Source organism: Poecilia reticulata, linkage group LG17 (genome assembly GCF_000633615.1).
Source record: "Poecilia reticulata strain Guanapo linkage group LG17, Guppy_female_1.0+MT, whole genome shotgun sequence".
Taxonomy (NCBI): Eukaryota; Metazoa; Chordata; class Actinopteri; order Cyprinodontiformes; family Poeciliidae; genus Poecilia; species Poecilia reticulata.
In genome coordinates, this window is record NC_024347.1 from 24,950,386 (window position 1) to 24,961,888 (window position 11,503).

General features: G+C 36.3%; 1 long non-coding RNA gene across 2 annotated transcripts in view; it reads right to left on the reverse strand.

Moving 5' to 3' along the window:
* Positions 1-3,859: 3,859 nt before the first annotated feature.
* LOC103479809 (uncharacterized) overlaps positions 3,860-11,503 on the reverse strand; it is an 11,277-nt gene continuing 3,633 nt past the window's right edge. For both annotated transcript variants that reach the window (XR_535995.1, XR_535994.1), the window contains exons 2-3: positions 5,594-5,700; positions 3,860-4,166 (exon numbers count right to left, since the gene is read on the reverse strand). This is a non-coding gene — a long non-coding RNA (uncharacterized LOC103479809). The remainder of the gene's footprint in view (positions 4,167-5,593; positions 5,701-11,503) is intronic.

Here is an 11,503-nt window from a genome sequence, read left to right on the forward strand (position 1 = left end):
TTTTTTAACACCAGATGGCACTAGATGTCCTAATTACTTCTCAAGGAAGCATTTGTCACGTGATTTGTGACCAATGCTGTAACTCCATTAATGTATCCCACTACAAAAAGTCTCTGATTACTGATTTTAAAGCCCAGGATGAGAAAATATACACTGCCTCTGCTGATTCTGACTCAGTTAGTTGGTGTGTTTGGACTGCCAGAATATTGTTCTACACTATCAACATTTTTGGTAGCGGTATTTTTGGATTTATTTACTCTTCATGGTAGCTTGTGTATTCAAAGATGATGAGAAGACTATGACATTTCCACATTTCTAGGTTAGGTTTTCTTGCTGTGGTTTGCAGCTTCTGTGTTTGGTCTCAGATCCAAAAGATGGAATCACGACAATTAGCTGTGATGGATGGGGTAACAGGGATGCCTCTGCTGTGGACAAAACTGTTTTGACACTAATGTTGAAGAGCAGTAAAGTTGTAAAGTGGTGTTACAACTTTATCAGACTTTGTTTTACTTTGACAAATCTACAATCTACCATATAAGTGATGCAGAAAATTGTCGTTTAATCGATTCATTTCACATCAACCATTTCCTAATTGAAATTAAGCCATATCTTTTTCAGATGAAGTTTAACTATAGCAGTAAAGAAGACAGCTGTGAAGAAAATAGCTTTCAATTTTGACATTTCCTTTACAAAAGAGGTAAACAATGTAAATAATAGAAATGCTCCTGATTTGGTCCAACAGTGACACCTTGTGTTCATTTCTGGTTTTATTTTGAAGAGCAGTTTATTTCTTCTTCCGAAGAAGAAAACGTAGTTCTTCGACACCAATTCGTGTTTTTTGTGTTATGGTGCACACTGAAAAATCCAGAAGGAAATGTTGAAAATAGCGCATTTGGAAAGCAGRAAAAAGGACAACTGCATATGCAGAAAGGTGAAARATACCATGTATTCTTTTTGTGAACATTTACCTGTTCAATTTTATTTAAAAKAAACTTGTGATACATTGTTCAGTTTTAYATTGTTTTAAAAGACTTTCAATGAACATTTGACTTATATATTTCACCGYGATTAAGCTTTGGAAATTATTTTAATTGGGTTAAACATGTCCAATCCCTGCAACMGACTGGCGACCTGTCCAGGATGGACCCCGCCTCTCGCCCGGAACGTTAGCTGGAGATRGGCACCAGCACCTCCCAACCCCAGTAGTGACAAGAGTGTAAGAAAATGGATGGATGTCCAATCCCACCAAACACAGACTAGATTAAACAGCAACCGTTTGGCTGCWGGCCCAGTCTTGTGCGAAAATCTGTTCCCCTTCGCACAAGACCGGCGGCCATGACTCCCTGGACTGGAAGCTGTTTGTTGTTTTTACCTTAAAGTGGCCAACTCCTTGTTATTTTTGTGTCATTTTGATACAGTAGGGGCTTCMGCACTTCAGATGGTCACGCKGGGTTTACGACGGAGACCTGCTGCTGCTGTGCAGAGCTGCGCAGGTGTGTGTTAGAATCATGGCAGCAAAACACAAAGAACTTTGTGGGTTTCCCCCCAAACTAACCGACTGAGTTGAGTATTGCTGTTGGATGCAGGTAAAGTAGGTAAAAGATTACTAGCTAATACAATACAGCACTTTAAGTTTGTTAACAAGTAGCCTGTAGGCTACTGATGTTATCTATGTTCAGAAGTGGGTAATACTTGTTACATTCGCCGTACCTTTTTTGGAAAAAGTGTACTTATACGAGTACCGGTAGTTTTACTGCATTATACCTTTTTTCTTTTACTTGAGTAATATTATSTCACTCTTTAACTGGGTTAAAAACACTCAAGGAGGTAATATTATTCAAAAACAGCTGGAGAGAGTTAACCAGTTTTAAGGATAAAAATTTTATTACACCAGACACAGTCAGAATTTAACATTGAAAAGACAAAATCAGACTTGAGTACAAATTCCTTTACATCTTGTTTGTATAAGATGCAAATGACCTAGTTTATCTTTCCAAGATTCTTGTCATCAGTTTAAAGAAAAACATTAAACATCTTATCACTTAATTAACACCCCCATTTTAAAACATAAAAAAAGTGCAGAAAAATAGATTTTTAACAAAATATGTGAAATGCCCAACACAATTTAAAAATTTTGGCTTTATAAGCAATCTATGCGAGGTTCAAAGGTGACTTTATCACCCTAGGTAAGATACACAACTCTTCCAGAGACCTAAATGTGTAAATTATGGTCCACMAAGAATAACAAATATCAATCACCATACTCAGTTTATAGCTATTAAATGTATTAAATGTTTTCTTAAATTCAGTAAAAGCAAGCTTTAAAATTTCATAAAACAATGACAATAGAAATGAAAATATGTTTCCATTATAGTACCAAACTGAAATTAATCAGGTAATTTAATGTTATTACCGTCACCATAAACAAAACACTCAACATATTCTGTGAACTGGTCAAAGAATAAATCTGAATATTTGAAGTAGATGTTTAGACAAAAATGAAACAAAATGGATTACTAAGAGTTTTGAATCTTTAGCATATTAGACACGCAAAACAACCTGCCACCCAACTAGTTAATTTGACACCCCMAAAAAARRWWWWARSTWMCCCMRRWKRMYWAAAMCYTTWMYWAAAWWWWAWWAAAMMMMAAAAAAACGGTACCTTTGTTTTTTCACAAAACCAACAATCCTACTTAGTACATGTATCTTTGTTTAGTTTTGCATGAAGAGTCTGAAAAAGCAGCTGTAAATATTTTGGTTTGTTTCAAATCTTCACTGCAGAATTTTTCTCAAGATGTTTTGCAGGACGTCAGTGGGACATATCAGACAATCATTTTTCTTTAGTTTTGACAGATCAAGATGATGGAATGCAGAGAGACATTTTCTCCTTAATGATAGATTCCTCTGCTTAACAGAGGATTTGAGTTTCAGTCGCATCCTGCAAATACAACAGCAGCAGACACAACTGCACCATGTGTTTGATTGTGGGCCAAAAGCCTTTTGCTTCAAAAACTGCTTTGCAGATCTGAAACGGGCAGTTTTGTGCATTTTCTATGCTGAATATGTCACTTTTTAAAGAATCRTTCATGAATGTTGCTTCTTTAGGGGCGTTTTCTAAAAATTGCAAAACAGCAATGATCTTTTTATTTTCTGTCAATTGTAAACCCATCTAACTTCTCTGACATCTTTATGTGAGCCAGAGTTGCATCTAGACTGTTAATGTCTTTCTTTTGGAGAACTGTTTGAAAATCCTGATAGAAACTTTCACAATCAGTAAGGTCAAAAGCCTGTGAGAGAGCATCCTGAATCATCTATCCATCCTGGTGATATCTCATAAATGTTTACCAATGACAGGATGTTAGCTGTAGAAACATCCTCTTGCCAGTTTAATGACAGTGCTTTGAGAACATTCAGGGCCTTAGTTGGGGTCCATTGCTCTCTCTGCTATGGACCTCAACTAAGGTTTCAGTGTAGATTATCTTGACATTGAAATATGTGAGTCTTGATAAGAGGAGTCTAAAACATTGCATTTCAACATTTGAAATTACAGCAGAGTTTCTGTCAGGAGCATCTTCAAGTGATGATGCAAGGACATTCAGAAACTGTGCAGGAAAAAAGTTGCACTAAATTGAGCTGTTGGCATCTGAAACCTCAATATTATATTTCAAAGTCAGAATTTCTAGAAACTCATCTTAGTCACTCTGAGAGTTGCTGTTGAACTGATGATCAATGTGCCTAATTAGAATATTTTGCTTTGTCTCACATTCTTCTGACAATTCATTTAGCTGTTTCTTATACTGCTTTTTAGCTTGTTGGTGGGATGCTTGGAGTTTATRAACCAACTTTTTTCTTTCCTCTTTCTCCTTTCATCTGCTCTCCTTCTCTCCTACTGTCTTCACAGCCTTATTTGAAGCAGCTTCTACACTCATAGTGATAGTTGGGGCCAACTGGTCTGTAGTATTCTCCGTTATTGAAGACGTGCACATATATCCCATTGACAGTCTCTTTTCTTAAGTCATCATTGGACGTACAGGGAGACAGTTCTTTGCCACACTTGCAGCACCTCAGGGTGTTGCCCATGTCCCTTTCCCTTGGTACCTCGTTTCCCATTTTAGAAAACTTTATAGAAGACTCAAGATAAAAATGCTATGCAGACTCAAGCTGTCCTACAAGGAAAGAAAAGAAAATCACATTTGAAAAAGGAAACAAYGTTATTTCACATTTGATTAAATCAATAAATTTGGCTAAAATAAACAATGTTTTAGCCAAATAAAACATTTTTTTCTTTGTTGTTGGAAAAACAACAAAGAAAACACAATATATGGCTGTGAACCCAGATATACGGTGCCTTGCAAAAGTTCTCATACCCAATTCCATAGACTTATTTTCTCATGAGACTTTGAYCTTTTATGACAAGGACCTTTGATTTTGTATGAATAGTGTTATTATTTATCCATTTAACTAAGTCTGAGATATTAAGGTAACTTAATATTTATTCTAAGATTGCTGGACAGCATTTGCAGACATGCATTTTCAGTGGCAGTTTTACACATATTCCGCATTTAGCTTTAAAATAAATTRCAACAGAATCTTCTTACATCCTGTCTGAGGAAGATCACTGTTTAGACTTCAACCTGACCCGTTTTAAAAGGGACAAATTTGCACATCTATTCAGCTTCTACTTTCTACTTAACTCAACAAAGTAACCATCTTTGGACACTAAATAGTTTTCAAATKATTTTGTTTTGGTGATATGGATGTATGTGAGTTTATGTATAAATAAAATTTTTACTTTTACTCGAATTCTATTCCATTTTGAGAACTTTGGTGTTCAACAAGTTTCTGTGCAAACAGACAATCATATATATTGAAATGTGTTATTTTTGACATCGCGACAAACAGTCTTTTGAGTCCATTGTATGAAAGTGGGAAGTATTTGGGACAACCGCAAACCTACCACATGGTAATTTACCAAAACTGGCAGRGGGAAAAAAGAACAGCAGAGAATAAGAAGAAAATGTATTCAAACTATTTTCTCCCACATGAGTTTGGGATCTCTGCATCTCCTCCACAGTTAGTTAGGCAGTCTACCAGCCTGTCCTGCTTAGAGGGAAAATTCTTAAAATGTTGAGAAAAAGTCAAAGAAGGCTCCATTTCGTTCTTTTAAGAAAGGTGTGTCTTAAGGCTAGTCTCACTAAAATAAGTTTTTCCTTAGTGTCTTGATGCTGATATTAATGTAAATGTTGAAAAATATTATTATTAATAGTTAAATCATTTAAGAAAATGCAAGTTAGCAATGCTAACTTGCATTTTCTTAAATGATTTAAAGGTRGTATTGAAATTATTTGTCATTCATAATTTGCTGGTTTGCCAGGAAGAATATATCAAGCAAAAACAAGTTTCTCTACTATTGCACAAACTTTGCATTGTTTACAAATCATGACATAAACATAAAAAGTGTGTTTCTCACATCTGTCTGTACTGTGAATATGACAAACATAAAAAACCTCATCTAGCCAAACAAAGATGCAAGCAGCTTCTTATTTCTTTCACAGGAACCGTTTTTCAATTATTGCTAACAGGTTCATTTTACCTGCTTTCGTTCTGTAGTTTACAACATCAAATGCTGTAGTGGCCTCTTGGACTAATAGGGACTTCCAAACTGGTGCAGTTTAATCTGGTCTCTTCTTTTCATAGACACTGTGAAGAATGTTGCATAAAATGAAATGATATAGCATTGTTGGACATGTTTAATAAAATAATTTCCAAGGCTTAATCATTAAGTAATAGAAATAAATATCCTTGAGAGCCTTTTAAACCAAGTATACAACTAAATACTGTGTCCCCCTTATATAAAATAAAACATGTTATGGTTAAACAAATACAACAACAATGTTCTACTGCTTCTTAAATAAACAAGTAACATTTCTTACCACAAATCGCAATTGCGCAGAATTATTCCTAATTCTTCTTTTCAAGGCAGCTATTTTAAAGCTTTGCTTCTGGTTCCTTCAGGATCTTATGCTGTCTAATTGTGGTTGGTAAGAACAGGAGGTGCAATATATATATATAGCACAGCTAGAGGTGGAGACTCGAGTCACATGACTTGGACTCAGTCAGACTCGAGTCATTAATATTCATTGAAAAAATGTTCAGATTTGGACTTGACTTTTGCACCAATAACTTGGGATTTGAATTGGACTTGAGCATGTTTACTTGAAAAGACTTAATATTTTATTCAAAGTTATTTGTCAAGTGGGCCCCATTAATTAATTTTACTCATTCCGTATTAACGGAATGAGTAAACAGACCATCCCTCTGTTTTTCAACACCAATAAAATTAAGAACATAAAAAAAAAAATGGGAAGAAAAAAACAAGACAGATAAAAAGTAGTTATAAGCGAATAATTTCCTTTGGGTGCATTGATTACGAAGTGTAACAGGTACCAGGTTTCTGGACCCGTCAGCAGCAGATGAAGCTGAAAATCAGCATGTAAATGATCACACGGGAGACGCAGTCTGCGTTACTCCAWTTTYTCTCAGCTTATTTATTAAACAAACCAGCTCTTTTAACTGTGAATACAGCCCAATTTGTAGTTCAGTAACTTACTGTATATATAATCTATGTAGATTAATTCCATCATAAACATCTGCATTTGCTGTTCTTAAACCAGAAATAATCCCATCAACATCATATTTTTGTCACAATAGGGGTGGTAACGCAACTAATTAATTACATTACTAAATCAGAATATCACAAAGTCTTTATTATTCATTCTTAATTCTGGCAGTACTGGAACAGTAAAGGAAAAATTCCCCCACAAAAGAACATACCTTTTCRTTTTCTTAAGGAAGTAGAGCTAATTAAATCAGGTAAACAAGAACTGAAAGTGATTCCAGTTTTACTTGATGACCTACCTGTTGCAAAATTTTAATTCCTTGTGTCATTCCTGGACAGTCAGCTCAACTTTGCTGAAAACACTGACTATATCTTTAAGGACTGTTCTCAGAGACTCTACCTTTTAAGAAGACCTTTTGGTTACACAGCTTGAGGTTGTGTGCAACCTCTAGTTAGGTAGAGGTTGTTGAGTTAAAATGTTAAAACTTAACAATCTAACTTCAGTTTTAACTTATCTCAAGTTAAAGCAACATTTTAACTCAAGTTTGAACTTTTCATCTCCTCAGCTGGTTTGGTCACATGAGCTGCAGACTAACACTCAATCTTTTAAGAATACTTTGAATGTCAGGTATAACAACAGGTAAATAGCAGTGAAACCAAAAACAACTCTGTCTCAATTGTTTGCTGAGAGAACATGAAAGAYGACAAGAAATATTTTAGCAGGGAGCATCCATCCTCCTTATTCATCAGTTTGAACCTTTGAGATTATGAATGTGTTACTGTGTTCCTCTGGCAACTAAGAACATCTATTAGAAGTCATTATTGACAGTGAAATAATTATTCTTAACCAAACTAAATAACATTTGCCTATAGCATGCCAAGTATTTTTGCTTCATTCACAAATTGTTGATAATGTGATTCTATGAATATGATTTATCGTTTTAGAGTCAAAGGAAAGTTTCCACCTTGATAGATTAAATAATTTCATCTAATTTTTCCCATATAAAAGACTCAGAATAATATACATGGCACTGTAAAAACAAAAATGTGAATTTTTGCTTGCATCTGTTTAACACCCCTGTAACGACCTGGGTTGTTATTCTTCTGTACCTAATTAATTTGTTTGCTATTGACTTTTGCTGAATTAAATTTCTTATGTATCTCTTCCAAATTGTATTTTTTTTAATTATAGTTGACCATGTTGTTTTTCAGGTCTCMTTATTTCCTTTGTTCCTCCTATAATTGGTGGATATATATATAGACATTATTTATAATGTATAAAAGTATTGTGATTTAAGTAGCTCTACATCCTTAAGAAAATGAAAAAAAATTGTTTTGTAAGATAATTTATCTTTTATCTTTTACTGGCAAAAGATAAATAATCTTTTACWTTTTGCCAGTATTGCCGAAATTAATAGTAAATAATAGAGACATTATGGTATTCTGATTTAGTAATGTAATTAGATTAGTYGTGTTACCAMCCCCACGCCACTAGAGGCAGTAGTAGGCCCAAAAAGATGCGACTCAGAAGCAGATTGAGAAGTACACYTAAAGCTACAGAATTTGCTAAAAACTGTGAGCTGCGCTGAAGTAAATAAAAGAGAGAAGTTCAAATACATTCTGAGAGTGAAACTCGATCCTAAAGGTGAAMATATATCACAAGTTTAAAAAGAAAATAAAAACGGAAGGCCRCGGATAATATAGGAAACAGCGCCCCCTTCACTTCCGGAGTGCAATGGACCCATCTCTAAATAAGGCAGAGGTTCCCAAACTGTGGGGCGCGCACCCTTGGGGGGGCGCCGTGCCATTGCAGGGGGGGTGCGGGTAGCTGTCTGGATGAAAATAACAAAACATGAACGCTGTATGCGCTGAGTTTTTACCTTAGAATCGCCAACTCTCTGTTAATCCTATGTCAATTTGATACAGTAGAGGCTTCCACACTTCCCATATCCTCTGTCACTTTTATCAGCAGTTAAAACTGTTTCATCCGTTAACGTGGTAACCTGTTTTTCCAAGCCGCCTTTAAACACAACATGAGCGCTACAACATGAGTGCTGTCTTTACACCTGTGCGGTAGTGAAGGAGACCTGCTGCTGTTGTGCAGAGCTACACAGGTGTGTTAGAATCATGGCAGCAAACCAGCAAAACGCAAAGAACTTTTCACAGTTTTCCTGCCAAACTAACCGACTGAGTTCAGTAAAGCTGTTAGATGCAGGTAAAGTTAGCTAAAAGATGACTAGCTAATATCAATACATAACCTTAAGCTTAACAACTAGCCTGTAGGCCACTGATGTTGTTGTCTATGCTGAGCTACGTACATTCATTTTGCCCCCAAAAAAGTTGACAACCCCCCACCCCCACCGCGTCATTCAACCAGACAGCCATTTCTAATCCATAGGGGGGTCCAGAAAATGTTTGGAAATCACTGGGGGCCGGGGGGTGAGGGGCGCAGGAGGAAAAGTTTGGGAACCACTGAAATAAAGTATGAGACTGACAGTGGTCCGTCTCCGCCCTGTTTGCTGCAGTGAAGTCCTTCTYGGCGAGACAGCTAATCTATAAACTATTCTCCAAGAAATAAGAGAATCACGTCGAAAAAATAGGCTTCCGAGAGGTTAAAGAGGAAATGAAAGCTGCAGCTGAAGCGACAAAAGACATGGTGAATARAGGCTTCCACATCACCGTCATCCAGCCATTTACGACGTGGGTAGACACGGTCAAGAGCATGATGTGGACTAAGTTGAGAAAAAATTATAAGGGTCACCCACGAAATGGAACGTGGAAGGGATATAAGAAGAAACTGGATGAGTTTAGAAGAGAACAAGCACGACCATAGGAGCGGATGGACCAAACATATCCCGTTCTTCTCCCATGATGTTATTTGGAGTCGGGGACCGCACCTCCTAGAAAATCAAACGCTATAACCAGGTAAARACACCAGAGGGCCMTTCGCAACCRCACAGTTGCATTGGTTTCCCCTCAAAATCGCTCATAGTGGAAAGGGAGTCTTTAAATGGACGTGTGTTAGCTTGATTTACAAAGCTAAAATGTTTGGATTGTTCACAGTCGTTCTTTGTTTGAGTAGCTTAGGGATGACACTTATGCGATGGCGACTGGGACCTGCAGGCTGTCCACCTCTGCAGAAGTGAAAGTTAGAGTTGCTGAAACACTCCACCACCAGTGCTTTGTTATGAATGCTTACTCATTGTCAGTGAGAATGAAGGAGAGGTCTGGAAGGATACCAGAGGAGGATGCCACTGATGACCAGCAACTGTGTTAGGACTGAACCGTGTGGGCTTTGGGAGRCTGCCTGTGGTCTGAATATGAGGTTTGGTAATGGCCAAGGGGAATTCGCATAAACCTTGGACTTAAAAGAAATTTAAGGACCTAGAAGAGCTGGAGTCTTCATGAGTGAGGGACGTAGGTGCTGAGAGCCGAGCTTGCAAAAAGGACACTAATTTAAAACCCCAGGACAAATGACCGATAAAAACAAGTTTGTTTTAATGGCACCGTGAAGGATCCTCCACTGAAGGTCACCAGTCCTTTTCTTTATTGGAGGCTTATATTAAGTCCTCCACTGAGGTTTTTGTCCTCAGAGTTTATCAATCYATCCACTGATGGGCCTTTTGTAGAGAGTTCTCTTGTTCAGGATTTTTGTAAAATTTTTGTARAGTACTTTTGAACCCGCTTTGCATAAGTTCATCCCTGAGTCTGTACAAACTTATTTTTGATTGTGTTTTTAAATATTTTTTCACTTGCAATTTGAGGACTAAGTGCTGATTTATTATGCCTACTTATKTTTCACTCAAGGTTTTTGTTACACCTATTTTTGCTTTTGATTCTGTTTAAAGTTTTCATTCTGTTGTGTTCATTTCATTACCAAAGAAATACATAATTAAATAAATTGAGGAACTATGGTGGAGGACTTGGACAGGAGCTTTGAGCTTTCAGGTGTGACAACGTTGTACTGTGGATTCACTTTGAATGAGGAACTCTGTAGAGTTATTTTRGAAATATGTGCAAAACTATTTGCTAATTGACACGAGGAAATTAAACTTGACAGGTGTGTCATTTGTTTCTTAGACTTGTTTCTTACCGGTTCTCCGGGCGGARGATGTATAACTGTACTGTTTAAAAGCTTCCTTGTACTTTCTAGTTTTACTATCAGTCTWAATGAGAATCTTTAAAATGMTATTATGGTCTTTTGAATAAACACAATGACAAAATGCATTTTGTTGTTCATGGTTGCTCTTGATTGACTCAGTGCCTTATCTTAAATAGGATTATTTATGTTCATAACAATGTTCACAAAAGGGAATTTGTCATGTCCTCAGCCTTTCAGCATACACAGTTTTCATTTTTATACAAATAAACCAATTCTCACACTCAGTCCCATAGACGTATTTTCTTGTGAGACTTTGATCTTTTATAACAAGAATCTTTTGTTCTGAATTGTTTTGTTACTCTATAAAGACTTGGATATTAAGAAAACTTGATACTTATTCCAAGATTGCAGGACAGCATTTGCAGACTTGCTTTTTCAGTAGCAGTGTACACATATTTAGTGTCTGACTTTAAAACAATTACACATAATCTTCTCACATCCTGTCAGAGGAAGATTACTGTTTTAGACTTTAGGGACAAATTAACACATTTATTCAGCAAAGTAACCATCTGTGGACACTAAATGGTTGTCAAATGATTTTGTTTTGGTAATATATATGGATGTGTGTGTGTTTATGTATACATTACATTTTTACATTTAATTGAATTCTATTCCATRTTGATAACTCTGGTGTTCAACAAGTTTCTGTACAAACAAAGTGCAATAATATATTATAACTGCTGTTTTTGACATTGTGACAAACAGCAGTCTTTCGAGTCCAT